The 25,033-nt window shown below is 36.7% G+C and overlaps 1 protein-coding gene across 1 annotated transcript in view; it reads right to left on the bottom strand.

Annotated features, from left to right (window-relative positions):
• The window catches only part of IRAK1 (interleukin 1 receptor associated kinase 1), a 1,465,691-nt gene that overhangs the window by 1,429,085 nt on the left and 11,573 nt on the right, over nt 1-25,033 (bottom strand). The gene's annotated exons all lie outside the window — the stretch shown is intronic.

Raw genomic sequence — 25,033 nt, 5'->3', positions numbered from 1 at the left:
TATCTGAGTCTTCTGACTAATAAAGTTGTGCTACAGCATTATCTAGTATGAATAAATGCTTCAGCTATGAAAAATACTTATTAAACACTTTAGAATTACATAAAAAACTGTGTACCAGCTACACAGGAAATAGGACACTCAGTAGTAATGTTGAAAACATTTAACACTAATTTCCACTCAGCTATTAATTGTCCATTTGTGTATCATGTCTGAGGTTTAATGAGAACACCTCTGTGTACCACATGAAATATGTACCCTTTGTGCATCATTTCACTTGTCCCCCCTTCAATAATTAAACAAATGTTTCAGTATATACAGCTAACATAAACCATTTAGAAGTCTAATGAATTACTATTATATTAAATTGCACTACTTACAGTTTGTCTTTAATACTGGGAAATATAATTTTAAAAGCTAGAGCATTTATATGTCCATTTTAGCAATCCTTTTCTGTGTTCTGTAAACTTCCTGCTAATGAAGTGTTAAAGGTCACGTTACGCTTCCTCTCTGACTGAGAAGCTGTTCAGGAAAGATTCAGAGTGAAGCAGAGACACACAAAAGCTTGAGGCAAGCTGAAAACATTCTCTAAACTATTCTGAAGTAATTCAGCAGAAAACAGACTGAAAAAAGCCTTTAAATGCAGAATACACAGACACATTTTGCATTTAACTGAAGAACTTTTTTATATCAAATAAGCAGGGGAAAGTTATACAATCTTTATAACATCACTAGAAAGAAAAGGGGATTAAAAACACATCACTACACACATTTTTTCTATATTCCCCACTGCCAGTAACACTATATGTAAATAGTGCATTAAATATTAAAAATTAAAACTGCAAAGAGTTTTAACATTCCCTTCTACACACATAAATTTTTCAACAGTCAAACCAGCCCCAGATCAGACTCAGTTTATTAAGTTACTCAGTGACTAAATTAGTGTTGACAAGGAAAGAGTGAGATGACAGAAAAGAAAGGAAGGAGAAGGAATAAAAAAGAAAAAAATGAAAACTGTTTGAATATGATATTTGCCTTTAGTTTCATAATAGTTTAGTTAAAATAAGCTTATTACTATATACTTTAGTCCCTCTATTGAAAAAAAAAACATGCAGTATTACAGTAACAGGGAGACTAATACTTGTAAACTGAAATTAATGTAACACAACTATAAAACTACTACCTCTAGGTGATTTCATTTAAAAGTGTTTCAGAAACAGCCTATTTTAAGACAAATAAAATATAAATAACTAACAGGTAGTTTTATTTGTCTCTGAGATTTTTTTTTGTTCTCTTTAACTGACCAATCATTCCTTGTAGCCCATCTTTTTAAAGATACAAGGTAAAAATGAAAAGCCAAACCAAGGAAAAATCCAAAAGAATGTTCATGTCATGTCAGATAATGACTAAAAAGATAAGACTTTATTCTTAAAAATATTGGCAAATGTTAAAAACACATATAATAACATCCAGTAAGTGCTTTCGTCTCTGTATATGAAACTTCTTCAGACAATTGTTTTTTCTTTATCAAACCCCTTAAATCATCCAATCCTGATAGTAAAGACCAGTCACATGGCTGCCAAGCCCCTGAAGAATTAACATATCCAGGAAAAATCATCAGCACTTTGATAGGTGGATGTGATCTCAATTATGAAAACACAATTGGTTTGTAACTAATACATATTCATAAAAATTGAGATTGCATCCACCTTATCAAAATCCTGATGATTGTCAGCCATGTGACTGGTCTTTACAATCAGCAATGGATTATTTAAGGGGTTTGATAAAGAAGAACCAATTGTTTGATGAAAGACTCACCAAGTTTTATGGGTGAAGCAGACTAGGTTGTTTCCAAAACTAGATCCTTGTCTTGACTAGAAATAAATTTGACTATTATAGCTCTTGGATTTGAAAGTTTTTTGCTTGGTGTCACTGCAGTCAAAGATCTATGAGCCCTCTCTATGCCAAATAACAGGGCTTCAGGAAGGTTTAATGTTTTAGGGATCCAAGTGGATAAGAAGTTTACCATGTTATCTCATTCTAGGTGCTCAGGGACTCCATAAATCCTCCTCACCCTATTTTCCATGTCATCATGTTTTTTCCAAGAACTTGTTTTGTTGAAGGATAAAATCAGTGTTATGTTCTCCCTCTGTAAATTTGCTGTCTGCTGTCTATGTCAGTGATAGAATCCTATGTAGCAGATATCTGGAATTTCTGTTTTCACTACTTCCTTGATTAAATCAATTTGCTTGGTACAATCTTTTATTATGTAAACTTTGGAGTCCATTTTATCTAGTTTTAAGGATAGGTCTTGTATACTACAAAGAACAGGCTGTAACTCTTTCTTCACTGTATTTTCTTGTGAAACTAGTTTAGAGTGGTTCATCTTCCTTTGGTAAATCTTTATCTTAAACTTTTGACAATAAAATATTTGAAATGTAAATTATTTTCCCCACCAAAATGTCCCAAGAAGTTTCCAATATTATCATTGATATTCCCACTTATTTGAATGATTTTTGATGAAAATGACAATTTGATCCTGTCAAAAATGTACAGGAGAAGCAATTCAAAATTCCTGTGCTAACTGTTTGCCATCTTGCCCTCCCCCACCCCCGTATAGCAGAAATTTCAATATCTCACAGCAGTTCCTGGGCTGCCTGACTTTGTAATTTGCAAATACATGGCTACTGTCCTGCGTAACTTTTTTCCAAATTTTATAAGTAAGCAAACAGTGTTACACCCTAAGTCCTTGGTAGCTTGCAATGTCATTTGTGATCTGTTGTAAAAACAAAGTTTGTAGCATATTTTTCCTATATCATGCTGCTAGAAAGTTTCGAAATGTTGCTATCATCTACATGGTGCTGCATAATCTTGAACTTATCTATTACATCATATAAAAAATGATGCTCTACAAAACCCGTATATGAAATGCAGAAAGATTCATCTGCGAGCAGCTGAGTGAGACAACCAAAGATTTCTCCAAAGACACACAAACTCAGTTCACATTCTCTCTCTCAGAATATTTCACACGACTTGCTTCTAAACAGCATGCACTATAACATCATCGTGTTAAGACGGACGTTTTCAAGGCAATTCATTTTGAGGTTTCCACCTTATTAACAAGTATAGGGTTTTAATAATGGCAGCAACATTTTACCACCTTTATGTTTTTTTTTATGTATTCGGTAGTGTGCAGTTTATTCATTTTAGTTGATTTTTTAAATATTTTTTGTTGCTTCATCAGCTAGACTACATGCTCACTGCCTTTGCTTGTTTGGACATTTAGATGCAGTATATACGCCATGATTTGATATGTGGTTGGTTTAAATGCTGGAGTACCGTACTTCAAACTTTGTTAGTATATGTGTTTGATTCAAATGTTTTTTTTTTAATTGATGCCAGTTTGGACTTCCAGTTGGTGCATTAATGCTTTAGGTTTTCTGACCTCTTCTGGCTCTGTATATGACCAGAACTCACCTAAGAGGAAATGAATTTACTGACATGACTTAGATACTCAATTTTGTAGGTGATCATTTGCATGAGCTCAGCGATCTCAAATGCTACTTTGTCCACAATGGATTTTGAGAAAAAGAAATGTATTTTATTTATTACCATTATTCTATTTTGTTGACCGTGATAATTCAACTTGGCAGAAGCCCATTTTCCACAGAATTTTGGTAAGAAAATCTCCACAATACATACATATACTAAATAAGTTAGACTTATAGTACATTAGTCATTTCTTTCAGACAGATAATAACAGGCAAAGTTCCATATTTTTCAGGTTAACAGACTGGAGAGTAAAAACAGTGCAACAAACTACATGGCTAAAGCATAAAAAGTATGTATATAATACAGTGCAACGTTATATAGATTTAACAGAGCATCACAAAATATGTAGGATTTCTAAAGGGATAATGAAACAAAGCTTCTAGGAAGAAGAAGGGGGTAAATAGTGGAAGCCAATAGTTAATGAAGGAAAAGATGAGATATATTAGGGGAGAAAGTAAAATTTGGAGAATTGGAGAGCATGAATTGAGGAGTGTTAGTTTAAGGAGGGAGCAGAAGGTTAGCAGAGAGGACTGCAAGAGGCAGTTGTTCAGAGATGGTTATGTCTGCTTAGTGATGTGGGAAATACATTGATGATGATTACTGATCAAAGCAGGAGCACCCTCAGTTACAGGGTATGTAATGTTTTAGCTTGCACTGGAAGATTTTAGAATTCTGTAGTTAATTTTTTTTCTATATGCTTCCTATGAATGGATTGGATCCTATTCTTTCCTCTGTATTGGACATCCCCTACATCAGGTCAAGAGCCATCCAGAGATAGGAATTAATCCCTTCCTATTTGTAAGAGATGTGCGACTTGCTTACCACTGGGCCACCATGCCTTCCTGTGTGAGTAGATGCTTGAGTGCACTTGCCACAAAAGCTACCACTTAAGCAGTCTTGTGTCTGAATACCTGCCTCAAGGCCATACATCGCATTACGTCTCATCCTCTTAGTTCCCCAAGTTCAGTAGACACCTGAGCTGTTAATCAAACTCAGGTCCCCAAAACCATGGTTGGGGCTTTATTCCTCTCCAACAATGCAACTGACTCAGCTCTGCTGCAAGATTCAGTTGATCTACTAAATATGTACTAGAACTCTGTTTTTGTCTTTCTAAAGTATTTTAATTGGTTTGGATACATGTTCTTCTTTCTCAGCAATGTGAAGATCTTGGTGGTTACTTCAGGAGTACGAGTGTCACTGTTGTTTCATGAACCACAGAAAAAAGTTAAAATGGCTTTTACTTTAAAACTAAAAGTCATGTTATTTTACCTGCATGGGTGGCATAGTGGAATAAAGACCTGATGACAACCCAGGTGATGCAAGTTCAGCTAGTGTCTCAGTCATCTGATGGCACAGGCAGGGAGGATGGACATATGCATCCTAGGGGATGGGCAGTAATTCCTGCCTGGTTCATACCACCACTGCTCCGATGACTGGACAATTGAATAGCTTTTTGATATCTTTCATTCTAATGTGCCAATTAATAATTCTTTATTCGTGTCTCATTTGGCTTTTGTATTAATTAATTTATATATTTTTATTTTCTGTATTCTCTGATTCTGTGCAGCTTTTAATCATATTTAAACTTTAATATGCAGTCTTTTAAGTAGGTTAGTATTTTTAATTTATTGTTTTTGCATAAGAAGATTTACTAGTTTCAGTTTGGTTAAAAAATTGTTTTGAAATGTTTGTGCACATTTTTCGTTCTCGGATATTTAATTTTTGTATTACTGTTAATGATTAATACAATTGCATTTTTATATTTTATAAATCAATTTCATTTATTTATTTTTTTATTTATTTATATTGGCTAAATCTATTTGTTAAATATTTTTCTGAATGTAAAATTGTTCAACTAAAGCATTCAAATAAAAATAATTTAAGTTGACTGCCATTAGAACCATTGCCTTATGGAAATGAAAACCTATTCAGATAAAAAGAATGTAACTAGTAGAATTTGGGAACAGTTTAACAAGCTTTATTTAACCATAAGATTTCATCTACCACTATACTTAAGACTGTTGCCTTTGCACTAATTATGTGCATTTTCCTCTCATTACCTGTCTCATACCTCTAAGCTGTCTATATTTTAGCAGACTGCCCAGATTTTTGTATCATACTTTTGTTCTGTTCCTCATAAAAATACGTGTTTTTTTGGCAAATCAGATGATTGAATTCATTAAATAATGACATACATTTGAGTTTCAGACTTTATATCCTTCAGAAAAGGCATGCTAACACAAATCCTTTTATTCTAGCAGCTTTCTAAGTTTGTCCATATTTGTGGGCCTTTGTCCCACCATTATTTTAGGCTTTGTCAAGATTCCTTGCACTATGAAGCTGAGAGGTAGCTTGTGTTTTATTTTATCACAAGTTGTAGTATGTTACAAGTTAATCTTGTCTTCAGCAGAACTTTATCCTATTTTATTGAGTTCAATTTTCTTGTCCATGTCACTGTCAAAGGGCCAAAAGAGATGAACTCACATTTAATGCTTGCTTGCTTTCTTTGAATGTTAAACCATATGTCTAGTCTGCAGCCTATTAAGATGTCTAGATTTTATGGATATTTTCATAATGTTCTTTTTCAGTCACTATTATAATGCTATTGTGTTTTTTAAAATACGAATTTCAGCTTCATTTTTCATCTTTTTGGTATGTGCATATTCTGTTTTATAACTTTTTTGACATAACTTAATTGCTTTTGTATTTTAGTGCATGTTTGTGCCTTTTTTGTAAACTACACATTCAACAAGTATGCTTTACATGTTGTATTGTTTTATGCACTGCAGATTGTGTATACATTTTCTTTGTTCCTTTAAACACCCTGTGCAGTTTACAAGTATATATTGCGTTTGTTTTGCACACCAAATGTACAATAAAACACTGTAATATGCATTTATAGCTTGTCTTCCTTGTACATTATGCATTATAAATTACAGTTTTTGTTCAGTGTATACCAAAAGAACACATTCAGGCAAAATATTATACTGCATGTATACAATGGACTGACACACATTGCAGATGGTATAGTGAGTATTCCAGTAAAGACTACCATAAATGCGCTGCACATTTTAATACCATAGTCAGCTACAGCAGCAGCAGCATTTCTGCTAAAAAGTCTTCTTTTAATATTACATTTAACCTACTGCTTTAAATTTCACCTGCCTGACTGCTGACTGCACTGTGTTTCAATATTAAAGCTGAAGGCAAATGTACTGGCATTTCCTCTGCATCCTCAAAAGGCCCACATATTTTCTTTCCTTACCTGATTTTTTACTATATTATTGAAATTTGTCTGAAATATGTCATTTTTTTCACCCTGATGTTTTCCCTTCTTTTAACTGATTTAATTGCCTCTTGTACCTCCTTTGTTCTGACTTCCTTCTTTTACCATCTTATCATATACTTCTTGATTTCCTTATTTGACCTCTAACTTCCTCAATATCTTGTTCTTTCTCAACTCCCTTGTTATATAACTTCACAAAACATCACAAAAATACAAAGATCTTTGCTACTTTTTTAATATTTTAATGTAGTAGAAAGTCACTGGTCTAGAAGATGGCATGCACAGAAGTAACTCTTCATCTAAGAGTACCGAAGCCTTAGCTTTGGTTTATAGCTAGTCAAGCTAGTAATTTTAAGGTGGAAAAATAACCACAACTCTTTGGTTCTATCCCCAATCAGCATAAGAAGACTATTTTAGCCATCAGTCCCAATACCTTTTAATGAAAACACATTATTTGACTTATAGCTGCTTTACTACAGATGAATGGTGCTCTTTTAGAAAGAAAATGAAAGCAGTTTTATTAAAGGAGAACAACAGGATATTAAGGCAGATTGCTCAACCTGCTGTCACTTTTAGTCCCTGTTATTTGATCCTAGTTCAAAAAATATTCACCACAGCTTTAAAAAGTAATCCACTTTACTGTTTTACCTCATAGGCTTCTACCTTTCTGTACTGTTTTAGTTTCAGTTTGAAAATCAAGTTGAAAAACCTTTAACTGTCTCTTAATTGCTGATGTCACATCTGCCAGACCTCTTGTGTAGTTACCATGATGTTTACTCCCACAAAGTGATGTAACCACTGCCTTATTTGCATGCTGTATAGAAGAGGCAGTGAACCTCCCACATAGTGATGTCAGAGCTACCTTGTCCAGCCCACTCTATTCTAATCTAAATGACAAACTATAATCTCAATTATCTGAACAGCCCTACTGATATGTTTCAAAATACAGTGAGGAAGTACAAGCAACAGTACAGTAACAGCTGCATGAACAAAGAGCATAAATTTGCAATGACCATGCATATACATTAATTGCATCTTTTTACATAGAAAGCAGATGTATGTCACAATTAATAGACAACACTACATAAGATTACATGAAGTATGCAATACCTTAATCTTAAATTACCACTTAAAAAAAACATGCGACTACTGTCATGCAAGTACATGAAATATATCATGTTTATAGTCTATCAGTTGGTAGCTATTTAACCAAATTGGAAGGAAAGAAACTGGGAGTTTGATGGTTTGCAAAGCTGTGATTTCTCCCAGTGCTATGGAGCTCAGATCTAAATTTGACAGCAGGAGTGAAACAAAAAAGTGCCCCACTGTAAGGAAAGGAAAGGCTGTGACAAAACAGTACATTAGTCAGGTCACCTGTTGTGAGCTGTCAATCACATGCAGATAATTTGTCAAATTACCCTTAGCACTTTGACAGCTAGGGAAGGTAGGTGTGAAGGGGGGGTGGAGATACCTTGAAGAACTACAATTCAGGCTTTACAAAAGAAATCAAGTTAACATTTCTAAGAGGAAGCAGCAATAAAATGCACTTTTCAATTCTGTTCTGTGGCATTTGCACTGCTTGTGTTTGAAGTAGTCATTGAAAAAGGAAAAAAATGTTAACCAAAACTAGGTGACTACAACACAGCAGTGAATGCCTGGAAAATCAGTGCAGTGACATGAGCTTTAGGGAAAAAGTGGCAGATATGATGCAATTATTTAGACAAACAATGAATTCTGGGATACCTAGAGGCAGACTAAACAATCAGAATTACTTCAGGATGCCAGACCCCATGTGGTCAGACTCAGAAATTACGTATAAACATATTTTAAAACCTGTAAATAGTCCCAGAGTGGTGTTAAAATGTAGGAAACACCAAACCATGATGAAATAAACATTTTTTTTAGTTTATGGGTGCGGTTCTTCTTTAACCATCTAAGAATAACCAATAGCAATACTAAATTTGTAAGCAAAATATATTTTTCCAGCTTCACAAGCTTTTCATCTGTGAATGGCTAGGCACAAGGGAGAACCCTGTTGTTTTTGGTCATGAAAATGTGGCTACTTCTGAAGTCCTGGGAATCCAATGAGAATTTCAGATTTGGAAGAGTGAGTGAGTTTTGATAGCAGTCAGTTTGTGATGGCTATTTGTTTAAAAGGATGTTCCCAAAAGCTTTTCTACTTAATACAATAGGATGACTCTCTGTTTTAATTTTTTAACCGTGTCTCAAATGTTTTATTTTGACCCAAGGACTATGGGATTGTTTCTCTCAGACTGGTGATGAATGTTGCAAGAAACTGTCAACGTATATTTAAAGGGCTTCACTACCATATCTCTTGGCAAAGCTGACCTCACTCATTTGGCACATGCTACTACATCTGACTACCAGTAATCTTGGAAAATAAACTAAATGAAGTTCCTAAGCACTGAACTTCAAGGAATATTGTACATTCAATGACCTGTAGATGATAATTGTGATGTATATAGAGTTGTACAGACTCTAATACAAAGGTATCTCCAACCACAGGCTAGCAGCAGTGAAAACATAACCACATTTTGATGCTCACAGTGCTGAGAATTAAATTATGGACATGGGGGGATAGTTATCGTGTCTCAATTCACAGTACTCTGAAGTGCAGAGATGTTGGTGTTATATAAATAGCAGGCCTGGGGAGGGATGAAAGGGTGTAAAATCCCTCCTGCATAAACATGTTAATGACATTACAACAAGTTTAGAAAATTTTTGTATCTTCTACTGCAGTTGCACTTATATTTTTATGTTGCAGCACTCACTGTTGATGGGTTACATTCTTCTGATATGGAGACAAAAACTCAGATCCTAATTTCCACCACTTCCCTACTCTCATGAAGTTGTGCAAGAGCTTTTTAGGTGAGTATGAAGCTGGCGGAATTTATGAAAGGTGCAGATCTCAGATGAAAATAGTTACATAATGTTTTCCTGAACAGTTTGACATTTAAATTACTTTGCAGACTACTGCTAAAGCTTTAGGGACTAAAGTTATGGTACTTACAGTAACACTAGACTTTTAAGAAAAAGCCATCACCAGTAACAATCAGAAATCATGCCCTCCCTTATAAAGCCCACTCAGTATCTAAACCTTTCCCAGACTGCCATCTCCATCCCATCACAAAGTGCACTGTGCTCTGCTGTTTTCCTCCATCTCTGGTCTGAGTGAGTGCTCCTGTATCCAAGAAGTATTATAGGATCCATAAACTTCTTAGGCACCAGTTACACAGCACAAGGCTGGTAGTTGGTGGGAGGGTTGGTTACTGCAGATAGACCTCTTCTTAAAGCTCTACCATTATGGTAAGTACCCATAAACTTACATATCAGATGATGAAGAGGTACATCTGCAATAACAATCAGGGCAGAGTCCATAGCTTATCAACTTAAATGGCTGTCTTTGAGAATGAACACCTTATTCCTGTAGCCTCAAAGGAAGACCTGGACCTGGAGGTGATTCCAACTTGCAGTGGTTTGTAAATATATTCAGGGAAGGCCAGGCTGCAGCAGAATAGTTCTTATTTAAGACAGCATTATTGAAAAAGTTTGTGGGTGTACAAATAGCTCTGAGAGAATAAGCCTTAGAAGTAGATTAGCCTTTTGGCTGAGATAAAGCGCATGTGTAGATGCATGGATTTACTAAATTTAGTATAATAATAATAATATGAAATGCAATTGGAAAGCCATCAAGCCGAGCATTGTTTCAAAACTTCCTTTTCTTCTTCACTTACTGCAAAACTGAAAAAATGGTTATCCTTACACCTAGTTAGGGCTCCATCAGTCTGTTACTTGAGCTGTCTGTATACATCCACACAGTTAGATAAGATAGAAACAATAATAGGTAAGATATCACAGGGACCAGAACAGGCCTAGCTAGATGAACATATAAGTAGATAGATGTTAAAGTTCTCACTACCCTTTATGATTACTTAATAGTGCCCATTTCCCAGATAAGGCAGGGCTGTGCAATGATAACCCTGGTGTAAATTTCTATTTGTCTATCCAATTATCAAGACTAACCTTACAAGTAGACAAAGTAGTACATTGCTTCACCTGTAGTGGTAACTTATGCCATGGGCTGGGACTACATTGAGTTAGGAATGTATCTCTCCAGTGAGTCTTTTTTATTTGCTGGAGTAAAATTAGGTATCTAGTAAGGGTGTTTGTAAAAGTACTGGTTTTGTGATGAAATAGAAAGTCAAATAGGGTTTGGTCTTTTATGGCTCAAAAGGTAAGACAGACATCACATCAGAGCAGCCAGTATACTAGTGAGTATAGGAGAGCTATGCTGATTTATCAGGAAAGTTGAAGGATTTAAGGCCTTCCATTTTTTTTTGGTTAAAATGTGTTGGGGTGTTTCCAGTTGAGCAACATGTTTGGATTTGGACATACTAAATGGGGCACTGTATTCAATGATGGGTCTGATAAGGGAAGAGTACAAAGGTCAAATGACTTCTCTGGATCTTGAAGATATTTCCCTTGAAATTAACTGGGCCAGAGAGAAAGATTTTCTGACTATGATGGAAAAATGATGATTCAATGAGAAAGAGTTGTCCACATAAGTAAACTGGTCTTTTATGACCACATCCATTTGAAGAAGAGTGCTACTTATAACGTATGAGGTTTGAACAGCTAAGCACAGAAAGCACTTTATCTGATTTGCATAAACAGGGTAAAAGAATTATATCCAAAATGTTGATTTCAGACTACAGAAGAAGAACCGGCTAGTAAAAATAAACATATTGACATAACACAACCAATACATTATCAACACTCTTCGCACACAGGCAAACAGACACATAATCACCACATCCACATACAGTTGGCAAATGGTTAAGGCCTTCACCTGCCATCCACAAGATAGAAGATTCAATCCTGAACTCTGGCCAGGTCTGTATGGAGTTTGCATGTTCTCCCTGCATCTTTGTGGGGTTCCTCCCACCTCTTGAAACATGCTGAGTGTTTCCATCTCAAACATACCCAGTAATGTAGTTGTGGGCAGCTGGACAGACTCTAGCTGGTGCCCTATAGGAGGAAGAGTTGTATAGATCAACTGCTTTGGGCATCTACTGGGAGTGCAGTATCCTTAAGATAGGAGAATGCAGACTGCACACCATGACAAGGCTAGCCACTCAACAGTGTAAAAATGTGGCCTTAGGTGATTCAGTTGTGTTGACTAATGTTACCAAATAGGCATGGGAATTTACTGGTGATAAGTGGGATGAGGACCCAGTCTACTCTGACCTATGCCAGGGACCACTGTCAATGGTGGGAGGGGATGTATGTGCCCTAATTGGCCAGTGTGTCCCTGCTATAAAGCCCATCAGCCCTGGGTCAATAAGCTTGAGCTACTTGGGATATCCTTGTTGAGTGAAAGATGGGCAGAAAACAAATCAATATGCCAAACATGAACTAGGAACTGATACGCTCAATGTAGGTTCACTAACAGGACGGAGCTTGGAAGTGGATGATATGATGGTAAGGAGGACGCTTAACATCCTATGTATCCAGGAGTCAAAATAGAAGGGCAATACGGAAAGGCCACTTGGCTTGGGATCCACTACATCATCTAGTACTCATGAGAAGGACAGGCTAGAAATGGTGTAGAAATTGTGTTCAGGGAGAGGTTTCAGAAGACAGAGAGGGATGTCATCAGAATTACTGACAGGCTGAAGTCAATTAGGCTGCAGTGCAATGATAGGGCAGTATTTATAATCTCAGCCTACGCCCCACAGCAGAGTTGTGATAGTGACAAAAAGAGTGGATTCAGACAGATGTTCAAGGACCTACCTGATAAAGCTGGATGATATGAATTGGTGTTGATAATGGGTGACCTGAATACCCATACTGAGACAGTCAGAACAGGATATGAGGACTGACTGAGTACATGGGTGGGGCAATAGGACTAAAGAAGGATAGGCCATTCCAAGCTTCTGCTTGGCATATGGCTTGATAGTGACCAACACATGGTTCAGCAAGAGCCACAGTCACAAGATCACACATAAGCTCGGTCAACATGCAATTCAGATAGACTTCCTCCAAGTAAGGAAAGGGCACTGGAGTGTAATCAGTGATTGCAAAGTCATCACCAGTGAAACAGTCATCCCACAGCATAAAACACTGTTCATTGCAATCAGCTGCAATCAGTGGTCAGAGAAGGCTCTAAGGTCAACAGAGACCAGCCTGAAGACATGGAAGTTGACTGAAGAGAAAGCACAACAGTTCAAGGAATTACTCAGGGCTCTAACAACTCATGAAGAAGACGAAATAAGAGTTGAAGAAGAATGGCAGCCCCTCAAAACAACATGTGTGAAGACTACAGAAAAGCTATAGGGCCAAGTCAGCTATGGCAATAAGACACACAAGGGAAACTGATGGTGGAATGCAGAAGTTCAGGAAGTCATCAAAAGAAAGGAGGAGTAAATATGCAAGAAAATCTAGAAGATTTAGGATCTTTGCCTGGAAGTGTTTACATAGATATTGTTATACCCCAAGCAGGCTCCAAAGAATCTTTCGTCAGATAGACAGCAAATGTTGGAGATGTGATGGGGAAGAAAGGTAACTGGGAACATATTTTCTGGGAGTGTAATGATTTGGCTGACTAAAGATTCCCTGCAGACTGTTCTGTTGGAGATGCTGGGTGAGCAGATTGGAGTGACTAGGGAAATTATTTTTTTGAGCTATGATACAGAGTTGGAATTGCCTAGACATAGTAAGGTCCTGCTGCGTCTAATTATGATGGCTGCCAAAAAAGCAATAACTAGAAAATGGAAATCAAAGTCTAAACCAACTTTACTAGAAGTAACAAAGAGAGTAACAGAGATAAAGCAACTGGAACTTGCATCTTTAAAAAAGGGTTGAAGTAAATTACACAGGAAAAATGGGAAATGTGGGACCACTACACGAAGAGGAGGAATGATGATTAAAGAAGGCAAGATGTGAATGAGCTATGCAATGGTTGACTGACAATGACTAGATATATTAAAAGTGATGTATAATGTTTGCAGCTACAGTTGTGTTGGCACGGTTTGTAAGGTATAATGTTTGCAACTAAGATTGTGCTGCTGTGACTTATTTTCATTTATATAAATGTAAGATTGTCTGTGTCGCACATGATAATTTAATAAAGAAGTTTCTTGTAAAAAAAAATGAAAGAAGGAGTAGAAGAAAAAGTGGGAAATAGAAAAGATGGACCAGGTAAAGAGGGAATAGTGGCTGGCTAACACAGGCTAAAAGAGGAGTTGCAGTAGCAAAGAACAAGGCAGCAGAGGCACTCTACTAGCTTCTGTAAAGTGACTTGGTAGATGACACAAAGAAATTCTAAGGTTATAAGGCAAAGAAAGAAAGATAAAGGATAACCCAACACCCTTCATAGGGGATGCCAGCAACAACCTGCTCACCAGTCCACAGGGCTTCAAAGGCAGATGGAATGAGTGCTTCCAGCAGCTCCCGGATGAAGAAAACTCCACCAAAGCTGTACTGCTCCAGACATAGTTTACAATGCAAGAAAATGAGAAGCCCACCAAAGAAGAAATAAGAACAGCACTAAGGAAAATAAAATCAGGGAAAGCAGCAGACTTAAATAAGGTCACTGCAGATATAATAAAGATCTTGGGTGAGTTAGAGGAGAAATGGCTCCTGAGGGCACTCATAGCAGTTTGGAGAGAAAGGTGTATCCCAGATGACTGAAGAATAAGCACAGTAGTGTCAATGTTCAAGAACAAAAAGTTCACACCTGTGGGCAGTATAGAGGTATCAAACTCCTGTTGTACTGCATGAAATTTCTGAAGAGGGTTGTGACAAAGGGAGATACTGCCAGCACAGCTATCTGGAATTTTGTAAATAATTATATGTCATTTGTGAATATCAACAAGATCTATATAACATGCTTGTGTTACAAATGTATCAGAACTGTATGTCATGTGTATATCAAACTGGTCTGTACAGACATGTATTAAAAAAGTATTTTATAAAGTGCTTGTATTCAAAATGGGATCACAGTGTGCCCTACTGGCATAAATGTACATGCACTATTTAACTGTTTAAATGTATATATTTTAACAGTGGAAACTGGAATACAAGAGGTTAACTTCAGAAAAATAGCTGAAATTAAATTACTTTATGGCTGCACAATAAAAGATGTTATCTTTCAGTTTTCAATAAGCTACAGACAGAGTCCATGCTGAGAGGTTTTCTGTATTATCTTTAGGGTGAACTAATTACTGGTTATGAAATGTGAAGGAATGCAATTGTTTTATGACTAACAGCATCTGCCAAAGATCTGAGGTCTATGTATTTTCACAGGTAGCTGCTAAATACTGCTAGATTCCAGCTGTGAGGGTTTCACCTGGGATAGAGTCATATGGCAATATAGCATATGGCATATAGCAGTAATAATTGATATATTAATTTGAGGAGTCTCTTAGTGAGACAGAACATTCTGCATTATGTCTTGGACCTGACAACAACAAGATCCATTCACCACACATCTGCCTTGCTCTGTAAGTACGTTTCTGGGGAATAGCATATTCTATTAGATATAGTCAGGAATATAGCAAAGCTTAGTTTAGATATTTTTCTTTATTTATTCGAGACTGTCCTGCAATGTTGTTTTAAATATTTCTTGTGATTTTGAACTCTGATGTCACTGTGAATATATACTGAGTATTTTCTTGTTCTATTATTATTTATTATTAAATATATTTAAACTTTTCATTATGGCTGATCTGTCTAGAGATATTTAAGTTTTGAGAGTACTTGCATATTTATTTGGTGACATTGTGTGGGCCCACTCCTAATATCCCTGCTCTTGGTCAAACTACCATTTGTATTAATATTAACATTACACAGTAAAATTGGACAACCTTTGTTAAGGGCCTTAAAGTAGCTGATAAGGAGCTGGCTGGTGGCAGTGATAACTACCTTATAGTTTGGGCAAAAGGGGGCATAACTAGTAAACCTGTGTCAGCCTTTCCCATATGTGTGTGTGTGTGTGTGTGTGTGTGTGTGTGTGTGTGTGTGTGTGTGTGTGTGTGTGTGTGTGTGTGTGTGTGAATCAAACCTCAAAGAGTGTATGTGTCAGCTACCTGGGGAGGGACACAAAGCACTGGTTGGACAGAGAGGGTGCTTGAGGTCTTGACTTGGTCACTCAGCTGAGATCTCAACTCTATACCTGTGCCAGTAGAGAGTCTTACTGGGGATCTGGAGAAAGAGGGAGAAACCAGCCCCAGAGAGACTGTGGTCTCTGTGTGCTCTTAAGGAAATTGCACTTGATGCAGACAGCTGCATCTGGAAATACTGTTTGTGTACTTGCTATTCTCCCAATATACATCTCAGATTGATGCCAGTGATGAGGATTGCGGCTTCTTGATTACTGGTCCAGTGGAGGGCGGCCACAAGGGTGATTGATAAAAGAATGTGCAGAGTAGTAGAAAGTATGATGGGAGATAAGCAGTTTGGAGTCAGATCAGGATGAAGCTCAACTGGCTCAATGTTTTCAGTGAGACAGGTACTTGAGAAGAAACTGGAAATGAGGAGAGTCCAACTGGAATTTCCTGACTTGGAGAAAGCATATGAAAATGTCCCAAGAAAGATGATTTGGGCAGTACTGTGGTGGTATGAAGTACTAGAAACACAGGTAGAATTAGTGTAGGCTATGTACAAGGGCCCAATGACTGAAGTACAGACAATATTTGGTCTCACAGAAGGGTTCCAAGTGGAAGTGGATGTGCATCAGGGTTCATCTGTGAGCCCACTACTGTTCATACTGGTGATAGACTACATTAGCAAACAGGTTACAGTGGACAGATCAATAAAGTTGCTGTATGGAGATGATGTGGCATTACAGACTGACTTTGAGTAGGAGCATCAGCAAATGATAGAGTAGTGGAATTCAAAATTGAAGGCAAATGAGATGAATCTGAGTACAGATAAGACAGTTGTCCAAACCCCACCTGCACTTACTAAATACACTAACTTGCAAGCACCAAACACATCAACACTTTTATTTATACTTTTTCCAATTTTCCCTAATGATAAAGGTCATCCAGAAGGTGAGGATTTACAAATACAAAGTAATTCTGATTGCCATAGTTATGCCAAAGCTGACATGTTTTCTCCTGCTCCAACCTTATCTGTATATTCCCTTGCTCAGACTATATTCCAGAAAGCCACTGCAGATGTACCCCTTGGATAAGACACATCTGGATCTCCATGCACTCATGTTGACAGCATATCTGTTTCATTCTAGTAGCAGCTAGGTCACAAGGATCCTTTAATAGGGTTGCATCCAATATTTTTTAGGTTAAAAACCCTTAAAAGATGTACAGAAAAAAGTGGAAAAGATTTTCATATATGGGAGTAAAAATTTTTCTAGGGCATGGGTCAGGTGAGTGTGCGATAGTGACAGACCTTAGGGTTAGGGTTTGGGTTAAGGTAAGTGGGTAGATAGTAGTGTATGTACAGTTTAGTGTAGGGTTAGATGTAGGATTTTAAGTGTTTGTGTCTGGATTGCTGTTTTTTGGTGTGCTTGTGTTGTGTGTGTGTTTCTTGGAACAGCAATTTTTTTCCCTGGGAAAAAAATCACTGTTCTAAGACTCCGATGTTTTTGTACTTCGTGGTTAGAAGTTTGAACATATGATGTTCGAACTTCAGCCATTTCGGTGAACTGATATAGACCCGTATTCAATGATAAATTTCAGTTATCTAAATCTTTGATTCTATTTAATGGCCCTGAACCTGACAGTGTTCCAGGAATGAAATATACAATTTTATGGACCCTTTTAGCTACTGCAAGAAAGAACATAACAATGACATGGAAGTCTGAGTCTTCTCTTACCTTCAAGCAATACAGAAGTATTATATCAACAGTATCGCAGTTGGAAATGAGCAGCATCAAAGGAAGAACTGAAAGAATTACATCATTGTATCTCACATGGTAAAAAGTAACTGAAATACTAGAGAGTAATGACTGTAGCAAGCAATGATCTGAAAGTTCATGGAAATAGAAGAATTATATGTAAACATACACACCCCTATAAATAGTTTGTTTTTGATAGATAGTTTTACTTATTTGCCTGTTCAAATGTTTTATATATATATATCTATATATCTATCTATATATCTATCTATATATATATATATATATATATATATATATATATATATATATATATTTTTTTTTTTTGGTGTTATAAAAATTATGTATATGATTTTTTTTTGTTTGAAAATGAATAAAAATATAAAAAAAATGAAAAATTATGATAAAAATGCTTTGGACAGCTGTGTATTTATTTATTGACATTTGATTACTGGGAAAGTCTGACTGGGAGATGTCTATTTTCAGCAGAGACCCAGGGAGAAAAGCTCCAAATTATTACAAAACATTTTAAGAACAACGATTTTAAAATCTTAAAAAATATATATCTGTAATTTAAATAATTATAAGAAATCAGACATAGTATAAAAACATTGTTTAAGAATCCATGCAAGTTATATGACAATCTTTTAATATTTAGAGAAATTTTAGACAGTTTGTAGAGAAATTAAATGTAAGTTAGTCTAATACATACAGGAATTGCAATACGAAGTAAGGGGGAAAAGAAGTCTATGGTATATTTAGAAAGAAAGTCATGGGAAGATAATTTGATAGAAGTAAGGAAGTAAGTGAAGAAGGGAAAGTAAAGAGTTATAAAAAATGAAAAGGTACTTGTTCACATTTAGGGATATAGCTTATCCTGGGTTTGAGCAAGAACAGAGACAGATTTTAGCAAGGAAGTCTTTCAGAGTGGTGTTGAAAGATGGGAGGGAGGGTATTGACTTGATGGATACAGGTAAGAAGTTCCAGGCTTTATCAACCTTGTATGAGTACAGACAAAGCCCAGCAGATTTCCTAGGTTTGTAGACAGGAGTTTTTGGTCACTGGATCGCAATGACTGACTGGGAACATAGTTGTGTAGAATGGTTGCGCATATGTTAGTTGATGAGCCTGTTCTAACCTATTTAGGCCTTTTAGTGGTGGGTTCTGAAGGGTATTGACTGCAAATTTAGCAACATTGTTATAGCATTGCTCAAGTTTTACTTTTTGTGAAGCCTGGAGATTAGTAAGGATGGGAGTGCCATAAAGAAGGGTAGGGAAGAGATAAGTAGTGACAAGTGTAGTTTTTGTTGCATCAGTGAGAAGGTTTTTGGCTCTCTAAAGCATCCATAGTTTTTGATGATTTTTTCTTATGCAATTTTGTATATGCATATCAAATGTAAGATTATCATCCACTATCACTCCTAATAATTTGCTTTGATAAGTGACTTCAATAGTTGTATTATCAAGAGCGAGCACTTTAAATTTTGTTGTTTCATGAGACATGGATTTGGAGGAAAAAAAGTAGTAATTTGGTCTTTTTGGGTTGAACATGTTTCAGTGGCTGTTAAAGCTTCCTGAGTAATTTTTTTGAGGTGTACCATGTTGTCAGATGTGCAAAAGAGAGGGGAATCATTTGCGTATTGTATTAGGGTGGCCTGTTGTGTGGCTGTATAGAGGTTGTTGGTGAAAATGTTAAAGAGGAGGGGACCAATGATATACCCTTGCGGCACACTGGTGGTGACTGGGAGGTAAGGAGAGAGTGTGGAGTGCCATTTTACTGACTGGTACTATTGAACAGGTAGCTTTTGAACTACAAAAGAGTGGGCTGACAGAGACCTAGTCAGGACATTTGAAGTGGAAATTTGCTGTGACAAACTGTGTCAAAAACTTTAGACAAGTCTAGAAATTAGAAAGAGAATAGTTTGTTGTTATCTCTAGCTTTATTGACAGGTTAGAAGGGCAGTGTTAGTACTATGGGAAGGATGAAAGCCATGCTGTGTAAGGGACAGGTGTTCTTCCTGCAGGAAATAGTCTAGCAATTGCTTTTGAATACATTTGTCAATTATTTTGGCAAGTGGGGATAGGTTTGCTATAGGTCTAAAGTTATTAATGTCTGTTGAATTTCCTCCTTTGTGCAGAGGGATAATGTGTGACTTTTTCCAGAGAGTGGTAATGTGGGATTCCTGGATTGATCTATTTATAAGGATGGAGACATTATAGGCAATGCTATTGGCTGCTGGAGTATAACTCACTTGGATGGTCATCAGCTGAAGAAGAGCATGGTTTAAGTTTGTTTAAGAGTAGTTTTATATAGGATGTGGGTACAGGTTTAAAGGTGAAAGTGGATGTGGTGATATGTGGGTGTTGAACAGGGCTGGAATTAGATGTTGAGGAATCCTTGGTTAGAGATGCTATACTATCTATAAAATAAGAGTTTAACTGTATTGAAGTTTTGAGTGGTGAGTCATCAGGAGAAAGGTTTGGGTTGAATTTTTGGCTAGGATGTAAGATTTCTTTAATGGATTTCCAATTTTTTTAGGATTGTGTTTAGTATTATTCTGAAAGTTATTATAGTATAGTTTTGTATCTTCATTTATTTACTTTTTAGTACAGTTACTAAGCATTCTGAAGTTTTCAAGATATTGAGGTGTTTTATATTTCTGGCATTCTTTCCATGCTTTTTCTGTATCCTGCTTAAGTATTCTACTCTTTTTGGATAGACAATTGCATTGTTTGTTTTTAGTCTCTTCATTCTAGGAGGTGCAAGGCTATTTAGGATATTTAGAAAAGTTGTACTGAAGTCATTTACAGCATCATTTACAGGGAGGATTTTTAGGATGTTCCAATTAATAGATGATAGTGTAGCAATGAACATTTCTAGGTTAAACTTGGAAAGGTTTTGTGTTGTTTTATAAATATGCTATTTAACTGGATGTGTGAGATGTCTCGTCATATAGATTGTGAGCTGATCACTGAAAGAGTCTGACATTGTACCTGTGGTGGAGTATTTGCTAGGGTCTGATACTAGGATCCAGTCTCATAGGGAATGTAATGTCTTACTATAATGTGTGGGGCTATTAATTAGTTGTGTAAAATCATACAAGTTCATGCTAGATACAGGGTAGTTAGAGTATATGTCTAAACAATTGACATTCACATCACTTAGTAGTATTTTTTCTTTTGAAAACATTATGAATATCCAATGTAGGATATCTTCCAGTATAGCTGTACTGTCACCAGGAGGATATAAAGGACAGTAATACATATTTCTTTATAATTGTTTATTTTGAGGAAAGCAACAAGAAGCTCTGCTGAACTGAATTTTGGTATTGGTTTGCTGTAAGGGGAAATGTGGTAGGTGTTGGGAAATATTAAATCAATACCACCACCTTTTCTCTTTAGACAGTCATTATAGATGATATTATAGCCAGGCTATATAACTTTGGAATTATTTATGCTGGGTTTAAGCCAAGTTTCAGTTACAGTGAGAACGTCAGACTTATGTTGAGTAATCCAGGCCTGTAGTTCAGCAATTTTATTTCTTATGATTCTAACATTTATTGCAGCAAAAATTAGATCACCCGGGTTGGAGATTGGCATACCTCTCAACCATACTGAATTCCTCGGTAAATACCAGTTTTGAGGGCAAAATATTGGGGTGCCATGAATTCCTGAGTAGCCCCTTTAATTTCCAAATTTCATGTTTTTTTTTACTCCTGACATCATCGTGTGCAGGGCGTGTGTGATGACTTCAGGCTCATGAGGCTGCCCAGCCAATGTAGACCAGTCTACTTTCCAACACATCTTTCTTCTCCTCCAGGTAAAAAGCCCAATTTTATCTGCTGTGCCATTGTATTTTATCTGCTGCTGCAAGTTCGAGTCTCTGAGAACTTATTTGCTTAGCCAATTTTATTTGCTGTGTCTTGCTGTGAAAGTATGCTGCTGGGGCCAGTCACCAGTGTGTGTGTGTGTGTGTGTGTGTGTGTGTGTGTGTGTGTGTGTGTGTGTGTGTGTGTGTGTATGTGTGTATGCCCCATTTAGGTTTAACTGGTAGTTAGAATTACACAGACTCAAACCCTGTACCTTGCATCCAAGGAGCAAGAGCCTAAAGTCTCTACCTATTCCACCACCACTTGTGATTCATGGAGTTAACCATAGTTCTCTACCGTCCAATGTTTTAGAAAATGTCTGGAATGTTCCTCTTAAAATTTGTGGTTTTCTGGCAAATCAGTGAGAACTGAATTCATTAAATAATGACAGCTATTTAAGTTTCAGTCTTCCTATCTTTCAGGAAACACATAGTAACACAAAACATTTTATTCTAGCAGCTTTTCAAAGATTATAGAAGCAATGTTTAAAATGTGTCCCTGGTTTTGGGCCTTTTTTCCAGATTTCTTGTGCTGCATAGTTCTTCAAGGGGAGAAATGTTTAGTGCTGCTTATGCCAACTCTGTTTGTGTCATTAGTAGCACAACAGGTAGAATAGTTGCTTTTGATTCAGAAGCCTGTAGGTTCTACTCCCACTGTGGGAGTAGAACGCACAGCCTTCTGCATCAGATCAAGGGTTCTACCTGTTGTGCTACTAACAACACAAACAGACTTGGCATAAGCATGTTTGTGTTAGTAGCATAACAGGTAGAATACTTGCTTTTGATGTAGAAGTCTGCGGGTTCTACTCCCACAGTATGTAGATGGATTGCTGATACTGTACTGTGTTGTACTTTTAAATTGGGTGGATGCTGCAGTCCTGAGAATGTCCTCTTTGGCAGAGATAACTAGTAACTATGAACCTGTTATCAGCTTGCCAATCATTTCCTATTGCAATATTACTAGCTTATCATTTTTAATGTAACATAGACAATTTATTCCTCAAGGGCAACAGGCACTTTATTTGTAGAAGACACAATAAAATATAAAGTTGTTTGCTAGCAGCAACCTCTTAATTTGTTATAGATCTTACAGATCTCTTTAATGTGGAATTATTTGGATGACTTTTACTTCTGCAGAGATTATGCATATTTACTGATATTGGTGGATTGTAGACGTCTGAATGGACTTATGACAGAAATGTTCTGAATTGAGCAATGTTGTCATTATTGGTTCATGCATTTTCTTTCATTGCTTACTGGAAAAATGTTCAAAACAAATTTAAAATGCACTCTAACAAGTGTGCTATATTATACTAGGAATGTAATTTAATACAATCAGGAAAGTGTATCAAAGAATACATGTATGTTTCATGTGTAAGGGGCTTATGATTTGAAAACAGCCCAAAGGCAATCTTTATCCACCACTGGGCAGATGGCATGCATTTTCTTTGACTGTGGGTTTCAGTGTTGTTTCAATGAATGTGAGCTTCAATGGCAGAGAAGTTGTAATGCTAAGACTATTTTCATTGTGAGACCGTATTGCTTTGTTTAGCAGATGTGTATTAGTGTTTGTGCTATAAAATGTAAAATATGTTTTAAATGAAATCCAAATAATCATTGTGGAAGTAAAGCAGTACACATATTACATTGTTTATGGTAAATGGGGTGAAATAGCCAAATAATGGGATATGGGAATGGCTGCAGGGGGGAGGGCTGTGTATGGGGGGCCCCATTCGACCATGATTTTGTGAGGAAGGGAGGGCGGCAAACTCAAAGACAGCTGCGGGCAGCACAAACTCAAGCTATGCAACTCATCAGTAAGCCATGGAGAATGACTTTTGGAGGTCCTAGCAAACTATAATATTCTTTTGCTAAAATTAGAATATTGCCTATCATTAAATGCCCTTCTTTTACCATAAAACCCAGATACTGCAAGTCACCAAAACAAAATCCTAATATTCATCATCTTCTCCCTTCCCAGTGAACATCATTGTTACACATTTGAAAAAGAAATGGTTACCATTTACTACAGGGTCTGGGGCCATATTTTGGTTGTCTGTTCTTCAGTTTTCATTTGAAAGTTGGTATCCCACAATTCCTTTGGAGTGGGTGTGGTTACATAATTATGCACGCAAATTTTATGTTAATCAGTGTACAGATTTGTACCTATTTTTCATTGGCCTTTGTCCAGATTTTTGATGTTTCCAGGTTGAGAGGTATGGAAATTGGCTGTTGGGTTATGGAGGTATGTGGGAGAGAATTATCTTGGTGTTTCTTGTGATAGATGGGGCTAAGATTAGGATATATATCTCCCCCCAGAAAGATTTTAGTGTACTGGGAAGTTATGCATATTTTTTGGAGAGGATTCTTGCACTTAATTTTGTTTTGTTTTGGGTTGAAGTGCAGTTAATCAGTCTATATTTGGAACAAAGGTGAAGGGCAATATTAAACAGGTTTGGTGAAATATGTGGAGATCATAAACAGAAAGTATGGATAGGTAGTTGGAACAGAGTAAGAAAGATGTTGAGAGATATTGTTGAGTCATAGGATGAAAGATGGCACAATATGAGGAGAAGGATAGAAGATAAGCTGAAGAGTAGCATAATTAAGTACAGGAATCTGTATTTTATAGATGCCAGGTAGTAGGAAGTAGCAATGAAGAAGGAAACAAAGAAGTTGTAGAGCAGTAGGAGAATCAGTGATGGTGGGTTCTGAAAGCTGGCAGAGGACAGATAAGAACATAAGTATTTTCTATAAAAGATGAGAGTTAGGCTGTCCTGGAATGTAAGGAATAGAATGGATGAAAGGCTAGAGTATAATAATGTAATCAAAATAAGATGAAACGAGGGTTTATTTGAGAAAAGTAAAAGATACAATGTGGAATAGATAGGTACTAGGTCAAATTATAACTGATAGCAGTCAGTTTATAGCCAGTACAAATCAATTAACAAAGAGATGCAAAGTAAAACAGGTTATCTGTCATTTCTGGAGACTAAATAACCAGCATATGCAGTATAGTCTACTGGTCAAGTAAAAGGGGAAAGTGGCCGACTTGGTAAGAGGTCCTTAGAATGCATGGACTATTTCACAGAAACTTTCATTCACAAAGATTCCAAAGACAACCACAAGGCATTCTATAACTATGTCAAGAATCTAAATGGCAATGCTCAGATCTGCTCTGAGCTACAACAGAATGGCATTAAATATACTGATCCCAAGGATATTGCCAGTATCTTGGCAGATCGATTCAGTGCCAACTTCACCCCCTCTCACCCCTAAACAGCCCATCTCAGTACCGGAAGATTGCCAAATTCCAGTAATAATGGCCACACAGGTAAAAAACGCACTCTTCAATGCTAAGAATACAGCATCCATGGGACCAGATGACATCCCAGGCTGTGTACTACATGAACTACAAAATGAACTGGCACCTCATCTAAGTGTTTGT

Source organism: Protopterus annectens, chromosome 8.part0, assembly GCF_019279795.1.
Source record: "Protopterus annectens isolate FY-2018-M chromosome 8.part0, PAN1.0, whole genome shotgun sequence".
Classification (NCBI taxonomy): Eukaryota; Metazoa; Chordata; order Ceratodontiformes; family Protopteridae; genus Protopterus; species Protopterus annectens.
Note: the sequence above shows the minus strand (reverse complement) of the source record. Positions and strands in the feature narration are given on the sequence as shown.